Source organism: Hermetia illucens, chromosome 2 (genome assembly GCF_905115235.1).
Source record: "Hermetia illucens chromosome 2, iHerIll2.2.curated.20191125, whole genome shotgun sequence".
Taxonomy (NCBI): Eukaryota; Metazoa; Arthropoda; class Insecta; order Diptera; family Stratiomyidae; genus Hermetia; species Hermetia illucens.
In genome coordinates this window covers 50429086-50455982 of record NC_051850.1, presented here as the reverse complement: position 1 = coordinate 50455982, position 26897 = coordinate 50429086, and the positions used below count along the sequence as shown (strand labels likewise).

The window sequence follows — 26897 nt, the reverse complement described above, 5'->3', positions numbered from 1 at the left end:
ATGTGAGAATATCCACTTTCAAGTAATATTGACAAAGTCTTGAACTTGCACAGAAACGACAGCTTTGACCTATTATAACTTTGTTAGTAATGGTGCGATTTTCACCAAATTTGGTAGGATCATGTTCTATGATGTAGCCTATATTGCTGCAAAATTTCGGGATTCTTGGATGAGCTTAAGGGGAGTTTTCCTACCAATTACTAAAAATTATAGTAATGTATTATCATTAACTTTATTTGAGCAGGTATCGGTATGGAAGGTATTCCGGAGCCTAGGCACCATATAGTGGCAGCCTCTTGACTTTGTCCAGATTTTTCGGTTAAGTAGTTTCTGAGAATGGGCCCGTTAAAGAAATAATCAGTTTCGACCCCCCGCATTCCTCTTCCTTCCAACAAATGTCAAAACTAAGTACTAACCGATACCTTTCATTTGATACCCCACATGACTATATTCGATGAAAAAAAATGTAAAAAATGTTTACACAAAACCTTAAAAACGATTCCTTCAACAAATATATCTCAAATCTGACAGTACAAAAGACATAGGGTAATTCCTATGGAAAACTAGAAAAATCTGAAAATACCCAGACAACAATTTGCACCTATTAAATAGGAAATAAATGGGAACTGGGTTCATTTTGCACAGGATAAGGCAGACCTCTTCGGGAAGCATCTAGAAAATTCATCTCAGTCTCTAAAATAAGTTGAGGACAGAATTTAAAATACAAATTATTGTAGATCGAAACCTAATACCAGCTTACCAATTCGGTTTCCGTGGAAATCAGTCGAAAAAGAGTTCTTAAGCCAACACATTAATCCACAGCTAAGGGGTACCGCACTCGTGTTGTAAAGCGCAACTCCACGCATGGGCCCCCAAGGAGCTCTGCCCAAGATATGGGCACAACCGTAACCACAAGAGGGAAAATCCCAAATAACTGGCCCGCGAGCACATCCTTCAGAAAACCTCTTGGAGCATATGTTCCCACTGAATCGGATAACCTCCGGTGAGGCTTTGTGGTAAAAGCCACCGCAGGTCAGTCCCTTGCAGACTCGGGTCTGATCACCCCCTCGAGTATGTGGGGACGGCACCCAAAAAGGAGTATGAAATTCTTAAAGTACCTAGATCGCCTGGCCGGCGGCTCTCAGCGTTGTGCCTTATTTTATTAATGCACTGGGTTGCATTAGCCGGGTCTGACGGAGTGTGTATGGCTGGCTTAATAGCGAAACTTCATCTGATTTGGATGAAGGATCACTCATGTACAGGGCAATATAGGGTATGGTTGGAAGGTCAAAGGTCTAGGTCCACTTCTGTGGTCACATTGCAGAATTTCTAATGGCACAATTGCCATTGGCTTCGTGAATGGTATCGACTGATATTATATCGGTAATTGCTGCACGCTTCCTCGAAGAAGACGATCTTTATGGGAATGACTTAGTCTGGGAGAACAGGTCCAGACTCAAATAGGGGGAAGGAAGAATAGAAAGCAAAGAAAGCGTGCACCTACAAAAATCACGATCGGTTCACAAACTACTTGTTGGCAACCCGCGTTCAGGTGCTTAATGGTAATAATCATCAAAAGCTGAATTCAATTTACATTTGAAGTGCACAGCAATGAAAACATAGAACGACACGGCGACATACATAATACAGGTGGTCCAACAGAGGGGAATGTTCACATTATCTCTAGCGGAATTAGCTTGGTTTTTCTAAAGGAGGAGAGGTGGAATTCCAAAAAGAGCAGTGGACATATAGTGTCTTATACATTTATCATAGTTGGATTCGAAAGTGCCATAGGGCAGAAAGCTGAAGGTATCTCAGTTTCTGAGCGGACACGTAGCCATGAAGACTCACCACATTTCCGAGGTTTACCTCAAAAAGTGCGCGAATAGGAAACTATAGCCGAGATACAGCTAACTCTCACAGTTAACTTGGGATGGTTTTTTTGAAGTCAAGGGAAACGCTCAAGAAGGAATGATAGTTTATTCATAAGAACCATAGGCAGGTGGGGATAACGAAAAAAAGCACGAGGATGAGCAGCTTTACCTCCCATAAGAAAAGAAGTGGGGAAACCGGAAGCTAAACGCTTCAGGTGAGAAAAGTTTTGTCTATTGCTTATACAGTGGAATCCCGATGATTCGTCCATCGATTATTCGTATTTCCGACTAATTTGTACAAATTTACCGTTCGCCAGAGTTAATTTTCTCTATTTTGCACTCCATATAATTGGAAATCCCGATAATTCGTACAGAATCCATTTGTACCTAGCTCGTAATGTTTATGCATTTATGAAAGTTGTCAGAGCATTCACTTTAGTAAGATGCTGACTTTCAAAGGCGCAGAATGCAATAATTTTTAACAAAACTGAAAAATTTGACCTATTATAACTTTGTTAGTAATGGTGCGATTTGCACCAAACTGTAGTATCGTGCTCTATAGTATAGCCTTTATTATTGTGACTTGATGATTCTAGGATAAACCCAGTCAATTTCTAAAAAATATATTTATAATGAATATGGTAATATACTATTATTAACTTTATTTAAGCGGATATCGGTATGGAGAGTATTTTGAGGCCTAAATACCATGTCGATATTTATTTTCAAATATTTGAGGTGGGTAGTTTCTGAAAACGGGTCCATGAAATAACTGACTCCTTTTGGACCTGGACTCCTCTCCTTTTCGACCAATGCCGAAATTAATAACTGCTTCGAAAAGTACTAATCGAGAGCTTTCATTTGATGTTCTACACACTTTTACTCGGGAGAAAAAAGTGTACATCCTCCTTTTGCACATATGGGGATTTTCTCTTTAATCTTAATGTGGCAAAGTGTATGTATGCAATGGGATTCACCGAGATTCAATAAGACTAACCGTTTCTGAGGTAAAAGGTATGGCAGGCAGACAAACCGACAGACAGAGGGACATATAGACAGACAGTAACGCGATTTTAATAAGGTTTTGCTTTATACAAAATTTTTAAAAGGAAATAGAACTTTATAAGAGTTTGTTATGCAAAAAATTTGATGTACATGTGGCAAGGGTGGATGACACCGAAAATGGTTTTCGACATCTCATCTCCACAGTGAACCAAGTTGAACCTATCCGCTTACATCAACAAGGCTCTCAGCAGCACAATCTACGCCTTCAGATCACTTTTCCCCATGTTCCGCTTGAATAAATCCATTCCACCAAAAGTCAAGATTGTCTGCTATATGCACACTTTATCAGATGGAAATGTGTCTCAGGGAAAGGTAGATCTTCCATAATTATACTGCCATATTTAATGGCGGTATAGTGGTGGCTACGATACGAAGTACATACCCAAATAGACCTTTAACATCAGCGTCCAAAACAACACGTATCAGCAGCATCCTGTCACACCATAATTTCTAAGTTGCCGAGTGTCTGGGGAATGAAATAATCAAGGCAAATTTCCTCCGCTCGGTCATTCCCACAAATCCTTCTTTCCAATAAAAGGGAAAAGAGGTCTCTTGCTCAAACAAAATGGCTCACGATGCCCATGACCTACCGTCCCTCTCCTACTTCTTATACTTACCCTCTTTGTCTGGAAGTCTGGAACGGTTAAATCGGGTGATCTGGCAGACTAGTGCAAATCATCAAAACGAGCGATTAAGCGACCCAGAAAGGCTTCCTTCCGAATATCGATTGTGGCGCGAATAGTCTACGCCGTTGCACCATCCTGTTGGAACAACATGTTCTCCAGTCCCAATTCATCCAATTGAGAAAGAAATCTTTAATCATGGCTCTGTAACAAACGATGACTGTGGTCCACGCATTCTCAAAGAAAAATGGTCCGATGACTCCTCCAGCGTAAACAACCCCAGAAACGATTATTTTGTTTATTCAAGTCACTGTTAAGATGGAAGTGAATCTCATCGCTCATGATAATTTTCGATGAAAAATTGTCCCCCTCTTCGTTGAGGTTCAGGATGGCTTGAGCATAGGTTAAACACGTTTGGCGGTCAACAGTTGACAGCTAATGCAACGCACTAAAATTCTGCGTAGGGACCCTCGACTAGTGCCTAATTAGGACGCACGTCGTCTAGTCAATATTTCGGGCTCCTTTTCGACATCTCGAGAAACAGCAGCGATATTCTCAGCAGAACGGCTGCTCCAGGGCCGGCCAGCCTTGACAATATCTCGTGGTGTCCCAGTCTCTTCAAGGGAACCCAACTGACGAATTGTTGCGCAAAAAAATGGGAGCAATTATTCCGCGTTCTTGCGGAGTAAACCGATTCATGGCTTGCGTTTGCGCGTTTGTTTATTTCACAAATGTCAAAACCGAACTGAGAATTGGCGCCATTCACAAAAGCTATAGCGTTTTCCAATAGAGTGATGAGCCCCATCACATAATGAAATGTTATTAGATTAAGTTTTATAGTTTTAAGTTAGCTACGGTTTCTGTCAGTTTAAATACCTTTCAAATTGCGATGTCCATACTTTGTTTCATAATGTAGTTCTTCTGCTCAGTTTTGCAGAAAATAATAATAGAAGGAAATTCTTCAATTACATTAGGAGACAAGGTTAAGGTTAAGAAGTTACCCAAATACATATGTAAAGGTATTAGACAATTTTTTATCATTTGGGTCATTCTTTTCTAATAAATATTCATCGTCCATTAGATATGGTAAATTAAGTATTCTACAAATTCCTATCGACTTCAAACGTTGCGTAGCGTCAACACTCTTCCGAAACGAGTACAAAAAATTCCTATTGACGACTCTTCATCAGATAACAGCACTATCGTCTTATGCTAATTATTCGCTAATCCCAGGTTGAAAGGTAAACTCAGCACACATTCACGTAAAGCACTAGGAACAAGCGGAAGAACCTCTCAAAAGAATGTATGCCCCATAATTTGGTCCCGCGGCTCTTGGCTGTGCAGTGGAGTCGGTCTTGGAACCTAAAGGTCTGCCAGAGCAGCGTTTGTTGACGAGGATATGATAAATCGCTTTTCAAAGTTACAAGTTAGACTCCATTGAATAAATCATGAAAAAAATGTTAAAATTTTTAACATTTGACATTACCGAGTTATTTAGGGTCCGCTGGCATTCTTCTGAGGTGAGGTAGCGTGTGGTGGATGAAGTGCTACTTTGTACGAGCGTACTCGTTTGCGCGTATCTATTTGAACCGTGGCCTGGATGCAGCAATGTGATCCATGGTTGTATATAGTCTCCAGCACTGGTACTCCTAGTACGGGCTAAGAAATTCATTTCTAATTTATGGAGCTGCTGCTGCTGCTGATTGTTTTTCAGCACCACGTTTACCCCGGTGACATTGTTTCCACCGTGCGATACACAGAAAAAATTGCACAATAGACGTCGCGTCGTTTTAGGTCTTACTCAATAGAGCATAAAAGTATTTTTAATGGATGTGACAGCTTACGAGGCTGTGATTTTGTGTTTTCTTTACGGTAAGCCTTTACGGAATTCAAGTGCATGGAGGCACATGGCTTTAAATGAAATTATCACGGTCCGTGATTCAGAGATATTTATTGCAATTATATTGACCTCAATTGAGTTCTTACTTTTCCTTCATGTTTTTGTGGTTCAAGCGGGAGCGCAAAATCATTAATTATCGACCAGATAAATTGGTACCATATGGTAATGCTTCGAGGTTGCTTATTTTCTGGAATAGTTCATTAAATTGTGAGTGTACACGAACGCGGACAATAAAACGTTATCAGTTTCAACTGTGACAGTTCTGAAATTCGGTGCTCTTAAGCTATGTTAAGGCATTCGTGAACAACCTTCGGAATTCACATTCAGTAAGGCAGTAAGGGTGGCTAATATAATCATTAGTGCTCTTCCTCTGCTAGGGATAACTGAGCTGAGTACTTTCATGGACTATCCAGTTCGATATAGCAGAATCCTTCGTTTCCCTGCTGAAGCTTATTTACCGCCTGATAAGCAAATATTGTCCTTATTGATATTGCCTACCGTACCCATATGCTTAAAATATGTAATACTAATCTCTCCAAAGTTCATATTTTTGAAAGGATTTTCCTTTGGTTCATATGAGAAGGAGTACTCTCCAGATAGCTTATACACCACCACGAAGCAGGTGCAAGTCTAAAGGAGCGATGTCTTGTGAATATGGCCGGTGGGATAGGACTTCCCACCCAATGTGTCCCCCTCTGTTATCATGTTGGAAAATAATTTTGTCGTGTTGTGTGTTGTGCTCGATGTTCAGTCAATGCTTGCTTCATTCTTATCAATTGCAGTGGAGTGATGGGCTCGTTGGAGTTCGGCAGCACACCCAGCTGATCCCACCAAAGGCAGAGTAGTTTCCTTGTTTTCAGATTATGTCTACTCAATTGAGCGATGAAAATGGCTTGGCCAATAACTTTCAACGACGTTACCGATTCTTCTTAAGTTTGGCTCGAATCCCTCCCAAGTAACGCTTTCAATTGTTCATCATGATATCTTTGGTATGTTCACATCAAACAAAGTGGTGTTGCACGAAAATAAAATTATTTAGACATTTTTTTCATCTACATCCTTGAAGTACGTCATTCTTAAGGTGTTAAGGCATTCTTTCAGCATAAAAATAAAAGATAGATTTTTCGAAATTCCGACAGTGGCTTAACCTCTTAAGTAAAACACCTTCACCTCAGCTGATTATGAACAGTAGTTTTACATGTCACAGACGTCATTTTCAAAAATATGTCAAAAGAATGGGTATAAAGTTAGTTACTAATACACGATTTTTATGCTGCAAACCTAACAAACGGGAGCGATAAGTTGTTGTTTAGGATCTGCGGGATCCTAAGTCCCCATCCACTTGATGGTGGACCGATAAGGAGGATAAGGATAAGGGAGCGATAAGGTCGGCTATTCGTTAATTTTCTATTCCAGATTTGTAAACAATGCCATCTAGATTAAAATCATTGTACGTTTGACAACGAGGTTCTAAAAATTTCGCTATACTCAACTTACAAGCGGTCCTAAACATAAACTGCGGAAACTCACATTAAATTTAAATAGCGCCCAACGTGGGATACTCTTAATACAAATTTATTTCGGAATTGTGGGATTGGAAGTTGTAATGGCTGGTGATGATAACCAACATGACCATCAGGATTGACAATCAAGAGAGCATACCTACCATCCAAGGAAGTTGAAAACCAGAAGCTCGGTGCCTCAGATATGAAAGGGTTTTTGCTTTTCAAGGTTTTGTGTGGAAGAAAACCTTATTAGAATCGATTCGATGTCTGTCTGACCGTCTGTCTGTCACACCCGATTTATTCGGAAACGGCTGGACCAATTGTCCTTTTACATATAGTAAGTGGCACCATTTTGTATTGAGTCTAAAGGGCTTCCCATACATGTGAAAGAAGGGTCACATTTTCACTGAATATGACCATATGGGGTATCAAATGGAAGGGCTCAACTAGTGTTTTTCAAGATTGGTTCCATATTTGATATCGGGTGAAAAGTAGGGGAGTGAGGGCTCAGAATATATATATATATAATATTTAGTGAAACAGGTCTCGTTCTGACAACCTATCCAACCGAAAAATCTGAAAAAAATCACAGTGGTGTATCTAAACGAAATCTAGGCCTCAAAATACATCCCATTCCGATATCTGCCCAAATAAAGTTAACAATAGTATATTATCATATTTTAGAAATATAGTGGAAAAGCCCCCTTACGTCCAGGCTAGAAGTATAAAATGGCAGCGATATAAGGAATAACATCAGGCATAACTTTGGAAAGTTTAAAAGAAATCCAACTATTATCAACAAAGTTATAGAAAGTGAAACTTTTACATTTTATGTGAATTTCGTGCTTTCTAAAACGAGTTTGACGTCATCATCACACACCAATTCGTCAATACCACAACAAAGTGAGATCATATTAATAGGGGGTCGCATGGAAACATAATAGCCACTATCTCGTCGGAATGGTGCTCCAGACTCGAATAGCGACACCGCTTAGAATCCTCTCTGGCAATCAGGTAGGAGTGAATACTGAACCCATCTACAACAGAGCCCTCCTCCTGTAGAGGCGTATCACGAACTATATCGAGTGGAAAAGCAATTCGTTAGTCAAACAAGCCGGGGAACCGGAAGCTAGGCGCTTCAGGTATGACAGGTTTTGTGTATTTCTTATATAAAGATATTTGAGTGTACATTCGCCACATTGGTACGTAGCGCGCAATCTATGCATATATTATGTGAGAGTATCTACTTTCGGGTTATATTGGCATTCACAATCGTGAATTCGCAAAGAAGCAACAACTTTTTCCTATTATAACTTTATTATTGATAGTCCGATTTTCACTAAACTTGGTAGATCAGGCTCTATGTTAGTGCTAGAATGAACTTAAGGGGAGTTTTGCAGCCAATTACTAAAAATTATAGTAATACACTATTATTAACTTTATTTGAACAGGTATCGGTATGAAGGGTATTTCGGGGCCTAGACACCATATAGTGGTAGCCTCCTGATTTTTTTTCGGATTTTTCGGTTGGGTGGTTTCTGAGAATGGGTCCGTGAAAGAAATGATCACTTTCCACCCCTCGCGCCCCACCTCTCCAACAAATGTCAAAACTGACACCGGGCTCGGAAGGTACTAACCTTTCATCGGATACCCTACATGACTATATTTGATGAGATAAAATTTACACCTCCCTTTTCCATGTATGGGGACCCTCCTTAAATTCGATGTAGAATTATGTAACTCACAGTGTTCACAGCTCCCACCTTTCCACCAAATTTGGTGTCAATCACCACAACCGTCTCCGAGTTTATTATACACAAAACCTTAAAAGGAAGCTTAGGAGAACCAACAAGTCTGTGAACTTGAAAAGTGCAGGGAACAACCACACCAGATGCGCAAGCCTTACCAGCAAGTCAACAGGATGAAGAATTATACAACCCAATGCCGATCCTGTCAAGACAAAGAGGGTAATATGATTTTCGACCGTATGGGTGAAATGGGTTGCGTACTTTGATGAACTGCCCAGTAACCAAGATATCGGCGAATTGAAGATGACTGAGACTGAAGACGACGGACAATTGTAGCCAGCACCAAGCATGGAAGAAAAAGTCCGTGCAATCCACCAGCTTAAAAATTATAAATCGCCAGGAAAGGATGGAATTCCAGTCGAATTGGCTAAAAGTGGAGGAGACCAACTACAACAAGCGGTTCATCAAGTAATGCTCAAGCTGTGGGACAGCGAATCAATGCTTAACGGCTGGCAATGAAGCATTATGTGTCCCATACATAAAAAGGGAGATATCACGCATGCAGTAATTATACCAGCACTTTGCTGAATAATATCTATAAGACATTTTTCGCCTACCTTGCTAGCCAGAATAACCTGTGGGGTTATTCTGGCTCCAGGAAAATCACCAACAGATCAGATTTTGTGTGTGCGTCAAGCCAAGGAAAAAGTGTTGGAAAACGGCCATCAATTGCACCATTTTTTATCGACTTCAAGGCCACCTATGATAGCATAGCCAGGGTAAAACTGCATACAGCTATGAGGGAATTCGGTATCCTGACCAAATTGATAAAGTCAGTCTTATCATCAGGCTGCTCCTAACCAATGTGCGAGACCAGATAAAAACAGCAGGATCACTCTATCATGTGTCCTCTTTAACCTGACCTTGGAAAAAGTGATCCGCGATACAGATGCTAATGGCACCATAGTCACCGAGCCTACCCAACTACTGGCCTTTCCTGACGATATTGAAGAACAACCCAAGATGTACAGTCTACCTTCATCCAGATCAAGCAAGCAGTGATTGGACAGCACATTAATGAAGACAAGAAGAACATGGTGGCAAGGTCAGCACCAGAACCAAAAGAAAAAACAACATCAATTCGCACTGGTTAAACGAGAACAATGTAGATAGGAGACTGCAACTTTGATACGGTTGAAAATTTCTCCTACCTAAGGTCGAAAATCACAACCGATAAAAGCTATGACGATGAAACTCGCGCACGGTTTTTAGCTGCCAACAGAGCATATTTCAGCTTACAAAAACTGTTTTACTCGAAATGTCTCAGAATAGGTTCAGAGCTCTTACTATACAAGACAATGATCTTGCCAGTCCTTATGTAGTCCTCGGAGACTTGGGTTCTTCGCAAGAAAAAATGCAAACTCTTGATCGCGTTCGAGAGAAGAATCCTCCGACGCATTTTTGGCCTCTATATGAGGATGGACAATTCCGTAGTCTCTATAACGATGAAATTTATGAGCGATACCACGGCCGTCTAGTTGTGAATAAAATGGTGGACACGTCATTTAATCATTATGGGTGAGGATGATCCAGCCCGGCAAGTCTATCTGGGCAATATCTATGATAGAAAAAGAAGACATGGAAGACCCTGCCTCAGATGAAGCGAAGGCGTAAGCCAGGTTGCCAGGCAGCTTTTAGGGATATCAAAACCGGGATGTATGGGTTTCCTTATCAAGGCACGCCTAAACCAGATAACGGTTGTCGAGCCGTTGATGATGATTCTAGACCTCGTATTGCATTAGGGAAGCAGCAAAAGGAATATCCCTTTTTTAGAAATAACTCGAAAGTGTTACCGAATAAATCACGTCTAATCTTCACTAACAGTTTTGAATGATTGTTGGAAACGCTATCCAAACCCAGAGCTTTCTTGTCTCCAATCTTCGCATATTTTTTCGAAGTTTCCCTTTGTTAATTGCAGTTATTGGATCGAAACACCGTATGTCTTTCGCCCTTCTTAGAGTACAGAAACAGAGTGGCACAAATTTCGCCTGCTATGATCTTCGACCTCGAAACCTTATTGCCACCCTATAAACCCAACCACAATGGTTCAAATCGGCATTTTTACAACGGTGAAGAGGACACCATCTACCACAAAATGTTTGCGGGCAAGTTGGTGAGTAATATCGAGTATACCAGCCGTCATAACTCCATCTGCAAGTGTATCAGTTCCGCCTGTAGTCTGTATACTTTACCGAAAACTTTGGAGGATGATCAGGCCAAACTACTGTGAAATCACACTATTGTGTCGAAGATGCCTGATCTTGATTATAGGTTAACTTACGAAAAATTGTGAAGAAAATCTCTGATATTCCATCATCACTTACACACTCCCACTTGTAAGTCCCTGCAGTCACCTCATCTTCCACAAAAGTGTACGCATATATTCCGCGATGTCCAACAAGAGGACTAATGAGCATCACGGGCGCTTCGCAGATTTTGACCTAATGTACTTATTTTCCGTTGGATGACCCACAAACTATTTCCCAATATCATAATCGATCAAGGTTAAGCCTAAACACTTCTCACTTCGAAAGCCTTTGTATGTATATTATAATATATCCATGAATATTCATCTACCAATCGCGTAAAATATCTAAAATTCGAAAAATGCGTTCGAAAGTATTCGCACAATTATGAAATGCTAACAAAGCGCGAAAGGCAATTCGCCAAACAAGTTGTCCATCTTCGTAAAAATTTATCGCAAGAAGTAAATGAAATAATTAAAAGTAAAAAGTGTCACTATATTTATCTGGACATGCACATAACTATCTGCCCACTGATCTTTATCTAAATCTTCATTATAATCACGATCTTTCACTTTTTACAGTTTGATGAATGTCTAATTAGGTTGTGCGATGGCTGTGAGAAATACACGAGTCTGAATTTGGTTTTAATATGTTTTTGCACAAAGGACGGAAAAAAACGGAGTGACAGAAAACATGGCGTTTTTTCCAAGACATGGCAAAAAAGCAGTTGGTTGTCTTGTCTCGAGATAATGCGAAGTTATGAAATCAAATTATGCTATTTTGTAATATTATTTCGTTTTTTCCATGGTATAGATTTGTAACGAAGATAAGAGGGGCAGAATTCATGGTCAATAAATTGAGTGCATGAGAAAGCAGGGAAACCTCTTGGGATATATAAAAATTAGGTTACGTATGGCGTTCCGTTTCATTATTCAGAATTGTTCTGTTAAATTTATAAGCCGTTTGCTCTTAACGAAACTGCTTCGCCAAAGACAGCCCCAGGCCCTTGTGAGAAAGAAGGAAGTATAAATCAATATAGTCTCAATGGTCTTATATTCCCAAATGCCTCAGGGAGTAGGTGAGACCTTGTTAATAGTACCCACTATTAACCTAGCGCAACTTTACTCTTTGAGTTGGGAACTAAAATGATTTCCTACTTTTCGCAACTGGCGACTAAAATTGATGAAAGTTTGTACGCTAGCGACCTTCAATTTTTGACTCTTCTTTTTGCGAACCAACCGTTTTCGGACAATACAGTTCCAGAATAACGAATATTTCAATAGTACGATACTATGCACCATGCTGAGTACCATCTATAAGATATTCTCTGCTATCTTGCTAGGCCGGATAGCCCCATACGCCCAGAACATCATTGGCCCATACCAAAGAGGATTCACTCCAGGCAAATCAGCAACAGATCAGATTTTCTCTCTGCGGCAAGCGATGGGGAAACTGTTGGAATATGGACGTCAGTTGCACCATCTATTCATCGACTTTAAAGCCGCCTATAATAGCATAGCCAGGGTAAAACTGTACACGGCCATGAGATAATTCGGTATCCCGACGAAATTGATAAGACTGACTAGGCTGACCCTGACCAATGTGCGAGGCCAGATAAAAGCAGCAGGATCATTCTCAAGACCATTCGACATCAACAACAGTCTACCACAAGGGGAATACCTTATTATGCGTCCTATTTAACTTGGCCCTCGAGAAAGTGATCTGCGATGCTGAGGTAAATGCAAGAGGTACGATCCTCTTTAAGTCCACCCAAATACTGGCCTATGCTGACGATATCGACATCAAGGGAAGAACCACCCAAGACGTACAAACTGCCTTCATCCAGATCGAGCAGGCGGCGGATCGGCGCGAGATCTTGGGCTGCACATCAATGAAGGCAAGAGAAAATATATGGTGACAACGTCAGCACTGAAAACCAACCAACAACATCAAACCGCACTGGTCAAACGGAAAGAATAAAGATAGGAGAATACAACGTTGAGACCGTGGATAATTTCTCCTATCTAGGGTCGAAAATCACAACCGATAACAGCTACGATGATGAAATCCGCGCACGGTTGTTGTCAGCCAACAGATCCTATTTCAGCTTCCAAAAACTGTTCCGCTCGAAACTTTTCACCATAGGGTCAAAGCCCTTACTGTAGAAGACAATGATCTTACTACTCCTCATGTATTCCTCAGAGACTTGGGTTCTTAGCAAGAAGAATTGCGAACTCTTGGTCGAGTTCGAGAGAAGAATCCTCCGAAGAATTTTTGGCCCTCTACATGAGAATGCACCATTCTGTAGCCTACATACCATAACGACGAAATGTGGATAAAATCCGGCTCAATAGGTTACGGTGGGCGGGTCACTTAATCCGTATGGATGAGGATGATCCAACCCGGAAAGTCTATAGAAAAAAAAGACGAGGCAGACCCTGCCTGAGATGGAGCGATGGCGTGGGTGAGGACGCCAGACAGTGTTTAGGGATATCGAATTGGTGGACCTCGGCGCAAAACCGGGAAGTCTGGAGTGCCTTATAACGGCAGGCCTAGACCGGATACCGGTTCTTGCGCCGTTGATGCTGATGATACTATGCACCAACGATTTTCTATACCGAGGGGGAGGCAGGAGGAGAAATTAAATGCAGTCCAGGGGAGACTTCCCAACATTGCGATCGTGGTGAGGGATCTAAATGTTAAGATTGACATGTAAAGGAGAAACACGGTCTTGGTGATGCAACAAAAACAACAAAAGGGGCGCAAGAATCGACTTTGAAATGAATAATCATCTGGCAAATCTTTTGATTTTCCAGTCATCGCATGCAAAATGATGGCAAGCTCAAGAGGTGGTGAGAAGTTCCACTTTAACATGCGGATATGAACTGCTCCTCCTCATAAAAATGAAGTCATTTTGTTTATCAATGCATTAGGCTGGAGGATCTCCCAGCTTTTGCTGTTATCGTAAAGTTGCTACTTACATATATGGAAATCCTAGGAATTTAAGATTTTTTGTAGCAAATGGAAGAAAGAATGGTGGTAAAAATTTTGAAAAGGGGCACCCATCTTGAGTGCGTTAATTGAAAGGGTATTTGCATACCTCCGCCCCCACGAAGATGGAACATTGAATGCGAAATTTGATTCAATTGAGAACGGGTTGATTGCCGTCCTGCATCTTCTCGCATATACCACATCATCATTTTAAAACAGTGTATGGATTCAGATTTCCTGGTCTTCATCTATTTGTAAATAGCTTTTAACAGTGTCAATAGGGAGGGTCTCTGGAGTATTCTGCATAAAAGCGACATTCCAGAGAAACTAAAAACTATTATTAGGGTGAAATACGAAACCAAACCTAGCGTGGATATTATTTCTTCTTATTATCGGAGACTTCTCCATACGGTGTTGCCCAGAAGATGTGGAGATGTTCAATGGACCATAATACCATTTTCAAACACTTCAAGTACGCTTAAAACATATGTTTGCTCTCTCACTGAGTCATAGACCTTTCCAAATGGTTCTCAATTTGAAAAAGAAGGTGAGCAGAGTGCGGCTGATGATATACACCAACAAAACCAAAGTTTTTAGTCTAATGAGTAATGGCACTCTTCTCATTTATGTCAATAGACAGAGTATTTAAAAGTATCGATAAATTTGTATACCTAGGAGGCCTTACTTCTGCCGGTAGCCGTATCAAACTTGATGTGGCTCGACATATCAACAGCACTAGGTTCGTCTTTGGTAGCTTGTTCAGAATCAGGAAGTACAGCTATCTCAACACTAACATCGGATTGAGACTGTTCCTCACCAATGTTCCTTCAGTCTTGTTATGGTATATGGGGGTAGCACTCACCGTTACTTGGTAGCCCCAAGCCTTCGTTGACACTCGTCTTAATCGCGTCGTCACGGTACTCTGGCCTGTCACAATTTTAAATGCAGAAATTGGTCAACATACTGGTCTGTTACCCGTGGACGTGTGTATGAGAAGACAAAAGCGGCATTGGATAGGTCACACATTAATAGAGGGCGGTAAATCGATGGCTCACTGCAATAGAACCCATTAACCTAAAATGGCAGACGAGTGACTCGTCAAGAAGCACACAGCGCAGAAATGTGAAGGGCGAGTGCAAGTTTCTCAACCATTTGTTCGGAAAACTCAACACGTTACTTGGTAGTTAGCAGTTCATAGGAGTACCTCTTCTGTAATACCCGATAGTCTTGCTGCATAAAACGATGATTTATAAGCATAACAATACTAGCAAGAATGCAACAGTACTCCCGTATCGACATAGAAGAAAAAATACTCCCACCACACCCATACACTTCTGTAAACTGCCATTTAAAAAAAAACTGCACCACATAATCTTTCTCCTTTGTTGACGTTGCTACTTTTGAATCTATATTGTTTATGGTCCCTTGAAACCCCTGCAAACCAGCCACAGCGATATGACTGCTCCAGCTCACCATTACTTCAGACGAATGTCAGGCTATCTCTTATGTCACCAGTGATATCAATAAATTATCTTTGACTTTATTGTCAGTTGGTCTATTGTTTCAGATCCTTGGACTTCTTTCCTTTTGTTTAACTTTTGATATTGTATCTAGGGTATGGTTGTGAATGAAAAGTAAAGCCTGCCCCTTCCATCTTGTATAGAAAGGTTTTATTTTAGCGAGCAAAAATAACAAGGAAAGGTGAACAAGTCGGGAAACCGAAAGCTGGACGCTTCAGGTATGAAAAGTGTTGTGTATTGCTTATATTAAAATATTTGAGTGGATATTTGTCCGTTAGAACCTAGCAAGTAATATATGCATATATTATATGAGGATACCCACTTTCGCGTGATACTGACATTCAAAGTCTTGGATTTGCACAGAAGTGACAAATTCGGCCTATTATAACTTTGTTAGTAATAGTGCGATTTCCACCAAATTCGGATTATGCTCTATATTATAGCATTTATTGCTGCAGAATTTGGTGATTCAAGGATTAACTTAAGGAGTGTTTTGCAGCCAATTACTAAAAATTATAGTAATATACTATTACTACTATGAACTTTATTTGAACAGATATCGGTATGAAGGGTATTTCGGAGCCGAGGCACCATCTAAAGGCATCCTCATGATTATTTTTTAGATTTTTCGGTTGGGTAGTTTCTGAGAATGGGTCCGTTAAAGAAATGATCACTTTCGGCCCCCCGCACTCTTCACCGTTCTAGCAGATGTCAAAACTAAGAGCGGCATCGGAAAGTACTAATCGAAACCTCTCATTTGGTAACCCACATGATTAGATTTGCTGAAAAAAAATTTGCACCCACCTTTTGCATATATAAGTTTGACCTAGAATGATGTAATTCATTGTATGCGTGAGCGTCCAGAGTTCCCACCTTTCCAACAAATTTGGTGTCAATCGCTACAACCGTTTCCGAGCAAAATACGTGTAACGAACAGACAGACAAACGGATAGACAGGTAGACAATAAACCGATTTTAATAAGGTTTTGTTTTACACAAAACTTTAAAAACCAAGGAAACAAATAGAATCGGCTAGCCCCTCGATGTGGGGAACATTTGAAGATGCTATGATCAATGATTTTCCCGACTCTACGCTATCGCACATGCCAGAGCTTAAGTTGCCTATCTTTTTAAGGAAATGTTTATTAGACGAGTAATTTATCAAGACAAGGCAGACCATTAACCTTGTCTTGATAAATTACTAACCTGCATGTCCTTCAGAAGAGAGTGTGGAGGGTTTAACTGGAATAGGTGGAATGAGGTACGCAAAAATACAGTTTTTAAAGTCGCCGAATGTAAGCTGTCAGTTTGTTGAAATACCTCGCCTATCATGATTTACGAAAAAAATAAAGAAAAAGAAATGAAGCTACCAATCTGTCCTAGACGTATGAGGACACTATGTACATTGAAGCATAAAAGAATCTATATTTTACTTATTAGTGAATTAGCCTTTGGTTTGCAACTAAGGATTGAGATCTGGAAAAATGAAAAAATACTACCTGGACTAGCGCTTAATGTATCCTTTCATAGGGTCAAAGGATGGACGATTCAGATAAAATCTTGAATGATAAAATTAAGCTCAACAAGCTACGGTAAATGGGTCTCTTGAATCGAATGGTGAAAGAAGACCTTGCCCGGAAAGTCTACGTGGCCAACATCTATAATAAGAGGTTAGATATTGCCTTCTATTTGTAGTCAAGCCTAAAATTGATAGACCAGTAGCTTACTCCAAACTACAATTTTTATTTTACAGTGTAGATGTATAGCTATTAGAGTAGCTCGGTACTGATGAAGGGGGTAAGTTGCTCCCGAAATATTTGCCTACATTGTAAAATAAAATTGGAAGTTTGGAGTAAGCTACTGGTCTACCAATCTATAATAACCGACTAATAAATAGCAACTGCTTACAAAAACGAACTAAATAATCTCGTAAGAGATCTATGTTTGAAGCTTCTGGAATATCTTTTCACTGTTACCGAACAGGGGAATGATAACGATTATAATATATTTGTGTAGTAGGAGAAGTTGCGATAGAATACAAAAGATGACTAGTGATTCATATGAGAGTAGTCTGAAACCAGTTCTTTTGTTTAGTTGCCAGTTGATCATTCTGAAAGAAAACTAAGAACCTTCCACTTGTTTTATAAGAAATCAAATAATCCAGTCAAGAGTGTATGATTTGTGGTTATTTGAAAGTGTGAGATATGTTTTTCGGACAACAATATGGATTATCGTAACCTTCCTGCTTCATTTGTCAATGGGAGATTAGAGTATAGCATCGGCACTGGACAAGAAAAGAATGACCAATGCGAAAGAATCGAGAGCCTAAGATCAAACTATTTTCCAAAGTTTAGTAGACCCCAAAAAATACTACTTCTCTCTCCTCATATATTAAGAAAGTTGCTAAGGCGCTGTCAAAAACTGCATCAATTGGGAAGCTTGTTCCCAATTTTCGATAGCAGCATTAACCAGTAATAAGGTTGAACGTTGTATGTATCTTAAGGGAGAAAGCAGTAATAACAGGCTCATTTAAGAACTATGATCCTACTACAAAATCCTACTCTTACCTACTCTTAAGTAGTCGAGGGCAGGTCGACAGCAAGTTCCCTGCGGCGTAAAATAGAAATGAACCGTTTGGTCTTTCAGGCTGAGTACTGCGCAATAAACTGACAACCTGTTCACAGTATACCATTGCCTTGGAACCCGGAAAAAACTACCAGCTTTGAACTTAAAACGTGCGCTCTCTGACCAGAACTGGCGCTCTTAAAGTACTCATGCAACTTGAAATGTACAAGATCTTAGCGGTCCAGGAAACAAAATTATCAGCCTGTGAGATATTTATTTCAACAGCGGAAAAAGTCTGGAACGCAAGAATGCGCAATAGCTTTTATCGTCCACAACAATTTCGCCAGTAACATCACAAACTTCAGCGAAATAATTGGTTCATTCGACTGAAACTAAATTTTGGCAGTGAACCTATATGTTCCAACTAAAGATAAGAACTCCGATTTCTATAGTCACTTTGAGTCAGAATTTGATTCACTGTCCTTGAAAGGCGTGAATATATTACCCAGCGACTGGAAACGACCTGGTCCACCGTGGGATGGGATGCCACTCGTTGCATGTAAAGGAACCAGCCCACATAGTCTCGCCGAACTTCGTGACAATGGCTTCGGCCGCTCTCGAATAAATCGAGTGTGACAGAGGGACAGATGGACAAACAAGCATTGAAGCGATTCTAATACGGTTTTGTTTCGAATAAGATTCGACTCAGTAGGCTGCAGTGAGCAGATCACTTAATCCATACCAACGAGAATTATCCAGTACGGAAAGTCTGTAAGGGCAATATCTATGGTGGAAGATATGGCAGACCTCAGATGAACAGGACGCCAGATTGCCAGGACATCAGCGAAAAGCCGGGATGTCAGGAGTACCTTACTAAGACAGGTCCGACATCAATTGTTGCGCCGTTGGCGATGAAGGTTAGAGAAGTAAATTCTGTAGATGCTGAATCAAACACCAGGAATCAACACTGGTGAGAAGCAGAGTCAGCTGAAAGATGGAATTAAGACGGTTGCAGAGAAAACCATCTGCCACGAACCTCGGCTCAAGAGAGGTGAATCGTTTGATGATGAATACCAGCAGGCGGTGAGGCAAAAAATATCAGGCGCTAATCACCAGAGTCAAACGAGACAAATACGAAGAATTAAGACGTAATGCTTACAAAATCTGCAGAACCAAGAGGCGAAAACATAAATGACGAAAACTGCAGATGGAATGAAACAAATTATATTAGGATTCCAGCCCAAAGCCTTATTTTGTAGGGACGAAAAACCTTATCAGAGACATGGAGTAGATAAAAACGTCGATGGAGACAATATTTCCGCGAGTTGCTCAATGCTACAATACCAAACACCGTACATCGAAGGAGCACTCAAAGAAGTCATGGCTAAGTGATGCTCAAAAACAACAAATCCCCGTATTTGAATGGAATATCTGCGGAGTAAAGAGTGTGAGGATGGCAACCAAGCTTCATGAGTTCATAAGCTCGATTTGATTGAAATCGTGCCAGAAGATGTAATTTGCCCTATTTATAAAAAAGTTGACTCTGCTGTGAGAACTATGTAGGAATATAAGACTTGAAAGAAGATTCTAATCGTTCTCCAAAAATGATGTTGGTGAATACCAGGGGGGATTTCCATGTGGAAACTCAGCATTTGATTAAATATTTTCAGTAAAGCAGATATTGGAGAACTGTGCAAAATATTGTCTGAATTTGAGGTTCCAGCAAAACTGGTTAGACTCATAAGAAAAACAATGGATTAGTCTAGCGCTCGAGTAAAAATACAAAGCCAACTAACAAGATGTTTCGGCGTAAAATCCGGATGAAAGCAAGGCTGGCTCGACCATTATTTAACATCACTCTAGAGTATATAATCCGAAAGATGCTAATGGATCTAAATGGTTTGCTACTGTATAAATCATTCCGAATTGCACATTTAAAGAAACCACGAAGGAGACCCTGGTGAACTTTGATGATGTAGTAACTAACTAAAAGACAGACGACAATCAGAGGAAGTACGATATCAGACGATGACAATTTTCCCAATAGAGTTGTGCCTAAGTCTCTTGCAAAGAACAACGACGAAATAGACGAAATCAATAGGTTGATCATACTTGCTAACAGAACATTTAACCTCGTGCCAATTCTGAAAATAAAAATCTTCATAGGAAAAGAAAATTCACAATATATAAAATTTTGATTGAGCCTGCCCTGTATTACGGCAGTGAGACGTGGATCATGGACACCAGACTGCAGAACTTAATTCTTCCGAACACCGAGTTCTTAGTTAAAACTTAGGTCCAGTGAGGGTGAACTTCAGTGGGCATGGACAACAGAAGAATTCCCCAGGTTAGAAAGCACACCGGGAAAACCATGCAACAGATGGAAGCACTCATTGCTCGTTTTCGAAATTGAAGCACGTGGGTGTGATCAAGAAGAATAGAGATGAAGGCTTCAGTAAACAAAGGACCAACATCGAACTGTAGCACCACCTACACAGTGACCAAATGGCCAAAGTAATTGCAATGAATTGAATCTAGAAATAAAATTCAAGCAACTTTTACATTTCTCGACGAGAGGTGATCAGCGGAGTGCTCAACGCCCTCAGGGCTGCTTGACTGTTGTATCAGATCGCCTGCCCTTCAATCACGCAGGCCATTGCTTTTAGGATCGCATACACTTCAGCCTGTCCGAATACAGAAGCCCACTTGTTCAACTCCGAAAGGTAGGTCCTTCTCCAGGGCCGTAGTCTATTTTTGAGCCATTGGTGGGTGGCCACGCATTCCTTTGATTCATCCCAATTTTTTCTGTGCTTCAAGCTAACTTTATATTTTTCACCAGTGAGCTGATCAGCATACTCAACGGAAGTGGGAATAGGACACCTCATGCCATAGCCAACAATGGAATTGTCGCCCTTCCTTAACATGCGGCAAGACCATTGCCGCCTCCTTTTTTCCGGACCATAAAATATTGGAGGAATTCAATGCTAAAGTTTGGAGCCCTGCCCTGGAAAACACCGGAAAAAGGGGCTGAGAAGAGATTTTTGTCTCTTTTATAAGTGCTATGACAGACTTCTGGGATCTGGTTGATAACTAAGATTTTTGAAAAGAAACATTTGTTACCACACTAGAGGCTAAGAAGAATGGGCACCTAAAAAAACGAATACTACCATAATTTACTATGTACATAATGCAATACTGTTTAGATACATAATCGTGTAAATTACCTGTTCGCGAAAGCCTATTACCCCGCACTTTTGATTGTTCCTTCAAACATGGGATGTGAATTTGAAGAGAACTAATAAAAGACGCTAATAAACACATCCAACAATGGGGAGTGCGCGGTGGCGGTCAGCCCAGCGGCGGCGGCAACTTATGCAAAAATTCCAAAGAAAAATCCACAAGAAAAGCGACAACAACGATATTCCTCCAAACTCTGTTGAAATTGTACTTCACTTCTTGTACTGCTTCGACATATGTGCGTTGTATTAAGCGGCACGAAACGATAATAATCACACAACTCTGTAAACATCCTGCACTCGATCTCGCGGTTTCGCGCTTTTCTTCCGTTGCTGCTGCTGCTACACACCACACACTTTTCAGCAATTTTCTTTACTTTTTACGGCTTTTTTCCTCTTCAACATTTCTTTTTTGTTAATTTTATTTTGACTTTTTTTATTATTATTTGCTTCACATGCGAACGGGTAGTACGGCGATGCCCTTGCAAGGGCAAAAGATGTTTGTCGCCACGCACAAGTATTTAAGATGCGGCATGTAGGTTACACTAAAATATGGTCGGAATATAAATTTCGTTTTATGACCGCTAATTAAGTTGAGGAATTTCGTATACAATTTCACAAATTATAGGGGAGTATGAGACGGTATATAAGTGATTCGGTCCGAGGTTTCACCTTATGCTCCCTGCGAACAGTCCACAGCCACAAATAAGGTAAACACTATGCTGGAAGAACCACTGATTCGAAAGGTGCCCAACGAACGCGGCACACGACCACTCGATTTAGCTATGGACCCGCGAATAATCAACGAATGAAAGAACCTTCCGCCGAATAAAGGGTCAAATCAACGACTATCTGAAAATGGAATTTGAAATTCTGAGACCTCTTTTCCTAAGGCGGTCCACAACCACATGTCTCCGCGGCTCCGAGAGACTCTTTCCTCGCTCTGCGCACGCTGCCGTCCCAATCAATGTAAAACTGAGCACAATCACTGAAAGATTCGATTCCTACAACTGCAGGAGGTTACTTTGCTTTGAATGCACACTGTTCACTCTATACTGGTACCAAGCGATCCTCACCACTTCACCACATACGCCAAGAAGTTCTTCGTCGCGGCGCAACACTGTGCCAAGATCGTCACAGCTTGAGATCAGAGCCAAGAGCCTCCGCGCAGAGACCAGCAACCAGCAGCGGGCCAAGTGATATCCAAGTTGGAGTTCAGGTACTCAGCCACCAACACCATACCTGGTTTCCTACGAGCCAGCCGACATACAGGCGGTCAACATACTCCAATCCATACATTCGTACGTGGCCAGGTATGAGAAAAACAACAAAGTATTTTATAGGTATGATCTTGAAGGTGGCTTAAGGTGCGCGATCGCGGGCACGCGAATACCAGGCATGTCGCTCACAATATTGACGATCGGCTCCGATTAATTGCGAATTTACACACGATTTGCTTCTGGTTTCTCCTGGACAGACTGCACCAGGTTCCTGTCCTGCGAAAAAAGAAATTGAACTGCGCCCGGATGCAGAGAACGTTCATGATCGGGAGTCATTTGTAAAGTGTGGCAAATAGCGCAGCGCGAAAGGAAGCTGCACCAGGATAAAAACCATATGAGGTGGTTACAACATGATTATGTACGTGTGTCACAATATATCTTCCCCGGACAGGTCCAGCCAGGATGAGTTGATCAGTGCCTCGTTCTCGAAAACACCGAAATGCCTGTCACCGAGGGGCTGCCTCCCAAATCACCTACAGTAGCGTGAATAATCCACTTAAAAGCTTGTTGTGACCATGGCACCATATTATCTGCAACATTAGCATCTGCATCAATAAGAAATATAAGCGTATTTAGATATTCTATGTAAATGTCTGGATTCCGATCTTCTACAATCTTCCCAGGCTTATGAATAGAAAGATACTGGGCAGCCGGTTCGATTAGAATCACCTAAAATAGATCGCACGCCAGTTATAATTAGTGAGCTTGTTGTCCAAGTGACTTAGAAACCTGTCTTTCCTCCTTCCTCCGCGGCTCCATAGGTTGTGTGTAATTTTCTGTTTTACATTCTACTGCCAGCGGATATTTTTGCATGACTCGTAGGCTTGATGTACATAGGCATCAAGCCGCGCATATTTACTGGGGCTTGAAGTGGTTAAATTTTACACAAAACACTTTGTACTTGAAGTGAGAGTACTTTTATGCTTACTCAGCCTTAAAGTTGTAAAAGGGGGAGGCAAAAAATCTCCAGATATGTAAGCTTTCATGTTGGAAACATCATCGATGAATAGAGTCCCCCATTGGCTGTATAATGGCATCGATTGCAGCCACACTCAACATGCTGAACGCGGGAAGCTGTGGGCTGGACGAGCAGGGTCTTTGGGAGATTTGAATATTATAATCATTTAGAAGCTAATTACTATTCAAGTGCTGTCTAAACCTGAAATATTCTTCTGGAACGTTTGTCTGAACCCCTCAATCACTGAAAGGCTAAAATGAAAGATGCATTTCAACACCGCAGCATCATCTTCGAGTGTTGGATTGCATGTTTGGTAATATTGAGATGAATTGCAGTTTTAAGTCCCAATAGGAAGCGTTTCTCAAATGAGAGGGTCAATTAAATGACCTACGCATTTGAACGATTTAAACGACTGTATCTAATAATCTAATCTAATATCAAATTTGCGCATCCCACCATTTACTAATTACTTAAATCAAGCACTGCACTGCAGGATGGACTGATGGAATACAGCTTTCTGGAGCCAACTCTGTGGTTGATATACATATTTCTAGAGGAGCCAAGACCGGTAGTGAGTGCTGATAGCCACACTTTGTGTGAGGTGATCTCTTCTTCCTTTTTTTGTGTAAACACAAAACCTTATTAAAATCGGTTTACTGTCTGTCTGTCTTTTTTCTTGAGGAGATGGAAATCTTCAAAAGACACTGGTCTGGACACACCAGCGTGTGGGATTTTTACCCACTAAAACCACCCCCGACTCCCTCCCTGCCCCGCGGAACCGCCATAAGGTATTGCATCACGGGGCGGAGTCAGCTCACTCTAGCTTAATCCCATTTCTGCTACACGCGGCGCACGTGACCGCGCTTTTCTCCTTTCCTCTGCCTTTCGCAGTTTATCTTGAATAGATGCGATCATGGAGTTGACCGCATCCCAATTCTCTTGATGTGCTAGCATTTTCGGCACCAGAAGATTTTCTGTTACCAGCACCTCTCCGAGTGTCTCCTCTAGATTCCTCCTTTCTTCCACAAATCTCGGGCAGTGGAAGAATACATGCTCTGGGTCCTCTGGGACTCCATCACAATTTGGACAGTCGGGTGAGGTCTCCAATTTAAACCTGTGAAGGTATTGGAGATATCCTCCATGTCCCGTGAGAAACTGGGTGAGATTATAATTAATCTCACCGTGTCGTCTCTCCAACCACTCCTTGATGGCAGGAATGAGCCTCTGAGTCCACCGACCCTTTCCCGAGCGTTCCCACCGCTCTTGCCAACTATTTATGGATCTCTCCCTCTCAGTGGTCTTCGTCTGCAATAAGGGAGATATTGGTTTCGCATTGTATATATTCGCCATCTCATCTGCCAAGATGTCAATCGGCATCATTCCAGAGATGACGAATGCTGCATCATCTGAGACAGTCCTGAAGGCAGAGCATACCCTCAAGGCTGTCCTCCTGTATACTGCACTCAGTTTGTTAGTGTTAACTGACATCTGCAATGCCTCCCTCCAAACTAGAGTCGCATAAAGCATGATTGAGGTCACCACCCTGGCTATAAGCAACCTAGAGGTATGCCGTGGCCCTCCCACGTTCGGTATCATCCTCGCCAGGGCCATACTAGCAGTGAACGATCTATCGCAAACATACTGTACGTGTTGCTTATAACTGAGCTTCCTGTCTATCACCACCCCCAAGTATTTGATGGTCGGCTTGGAAGTGATGATATGATTCTCGATTCTTATACAGGCGTAGTTTCTCTTCCGGCGCTTCGTGATGAGGACCGCTTGTGTTTTTTCCTCCGCCAGTGTCAGACCTGAGCTCTTTAGCCAACTTTTAACAGCATTGATTGCCTCGCTTGAGTATAACTCAGCATCTTCGAGATGCTTTGCGGCAACAACCAGTGCAATATCGTCAGCGCAACCCACCACTGTGGCTTCCTCCGAAGGGGAAGATTAAGTACATCGTTGTACATGATGTTCCACAGTAGTGGGCCAAATACGGAGCCCTGCGGGACACCCGTGGAAACGACGTACTAATGCGGTCCGTCATCAGTGTCGTACCAGAGCCTCCTTTTAGTTAAATAACCATCGACAATTGCAGCGAGATAGCTGATAGTCCGGATAGCTGAGTGGTTAGAGCGCAAGGCTGTCGTACGGAAGGTCGCGGTTCAAATCTCACTGGTGGCAGTGGAATTTGTATCGTGATTTGACGTCGGATACCAGTCGACTCAGCTGTGAATGAGTACCTGAGTCAAATCAGGGTAATAATCTCGGGCGAGCGCAATGCTGACCACATTGCCTCCTACAGTCTACTGTGGTGTACCGTTACGGTCTTGAATGAAGTGCTCTAACACACTTCAAGGCCCTGATCCAATATGGATTGTTGCGCCAACGATTATTATTATTATTAATTGCAGCGAGATAGGCGGGAATACCAACCTTCGCTAGGGATTTCCGAATTAGATTCCAATTGGCCGAATTGAATGCATTTTTCACATCCAGGGTTACTACCACGCAATATTTGCTGGTACTACCCTTTCCGTGGATTGCACCTTCGGCCAAGCCAGTAACCAATTTGATGGCATCAATGGTTGATCTGGCTTTACGGAACCCATACTGCCGATTTGAAAGGCCGCCTTGGCTCTCAACTGCCGGGAGTAATCTATTATAGATTACCCGCTCTAACATTTTCCCCACCGTGTCCAAAAGACATATGAGTCGGTATGAGGATGGTTCACCTGGAGGTTTACCAGGCTTAGGCAGAAGTACCAACTCGGAGACTGTTAAAGCGATTGACTCCAAATTCGATAGAAAGGTGGGAACTGTGAACGCTAACGCATACAGTAAGTTACATCCTGTTACGTCGAATTTAAGGGGAGGTCCCCATACATGCAAAAGGGCGGTGTAAATTTTTTTTTTCACCAAATATAGTCATCATCATATGGTATCAAATGAAAGGTCTCGGTTAGTACTTTCCGAAGCTGGTCAGGGGGTCGAAAGCGATCATTTATTTAACGGGGCCATTCTCAGGAACTAACCAACCGAAAAATCAGAAAAAAATCAAGAGGCTGCCACTATATGGTGCCTAGGCTCCAAAATACCTTCCATACCGATATCCCTTCAAAAAAAGTTAATAATAGTTTGTTACTATTATTTTCAGTAGTTGGCTACAGAATCCCCCTTAAGTTGATCCTAACATCACGGCGTTTTGCATCAATGTAGGCTATAATATAGCGGTTGATTCTACCAAGTTTGGCGGAAATCGCAATATTACTAACAAAGTTATAATAGGTCAAAGTTCTCACTTCTTTGGAAATTCAAGATTTTGAATG

General features: G+C 41.4%; 1 protein-coding gene across 2 annotated transcripts in view; it reads right to left on the bottom strand.

Annotated features, from left to right (window-relative positions):
• Positions 1-23256, bottom strand: part of LOC119648259 (ankyrin repeat and BTB/POZ domain-containing protein 2) — a 145380-nt gene extending 122124 nt beyond the window's left edge. For both annotated transcript variants that reach the window (XM_038049905.1, XM_038049904.1), the window contains exon 1: positions 21322-23256. The gene's annotated coding sequence lies outside the window, so the exon portion shown is untranslated. The remainder of the gene's footprint in view (positions 1-21321) is intronic.
• Between the last annotated feature and the right edge of the window lie 3641 nt (positions 23257-26897).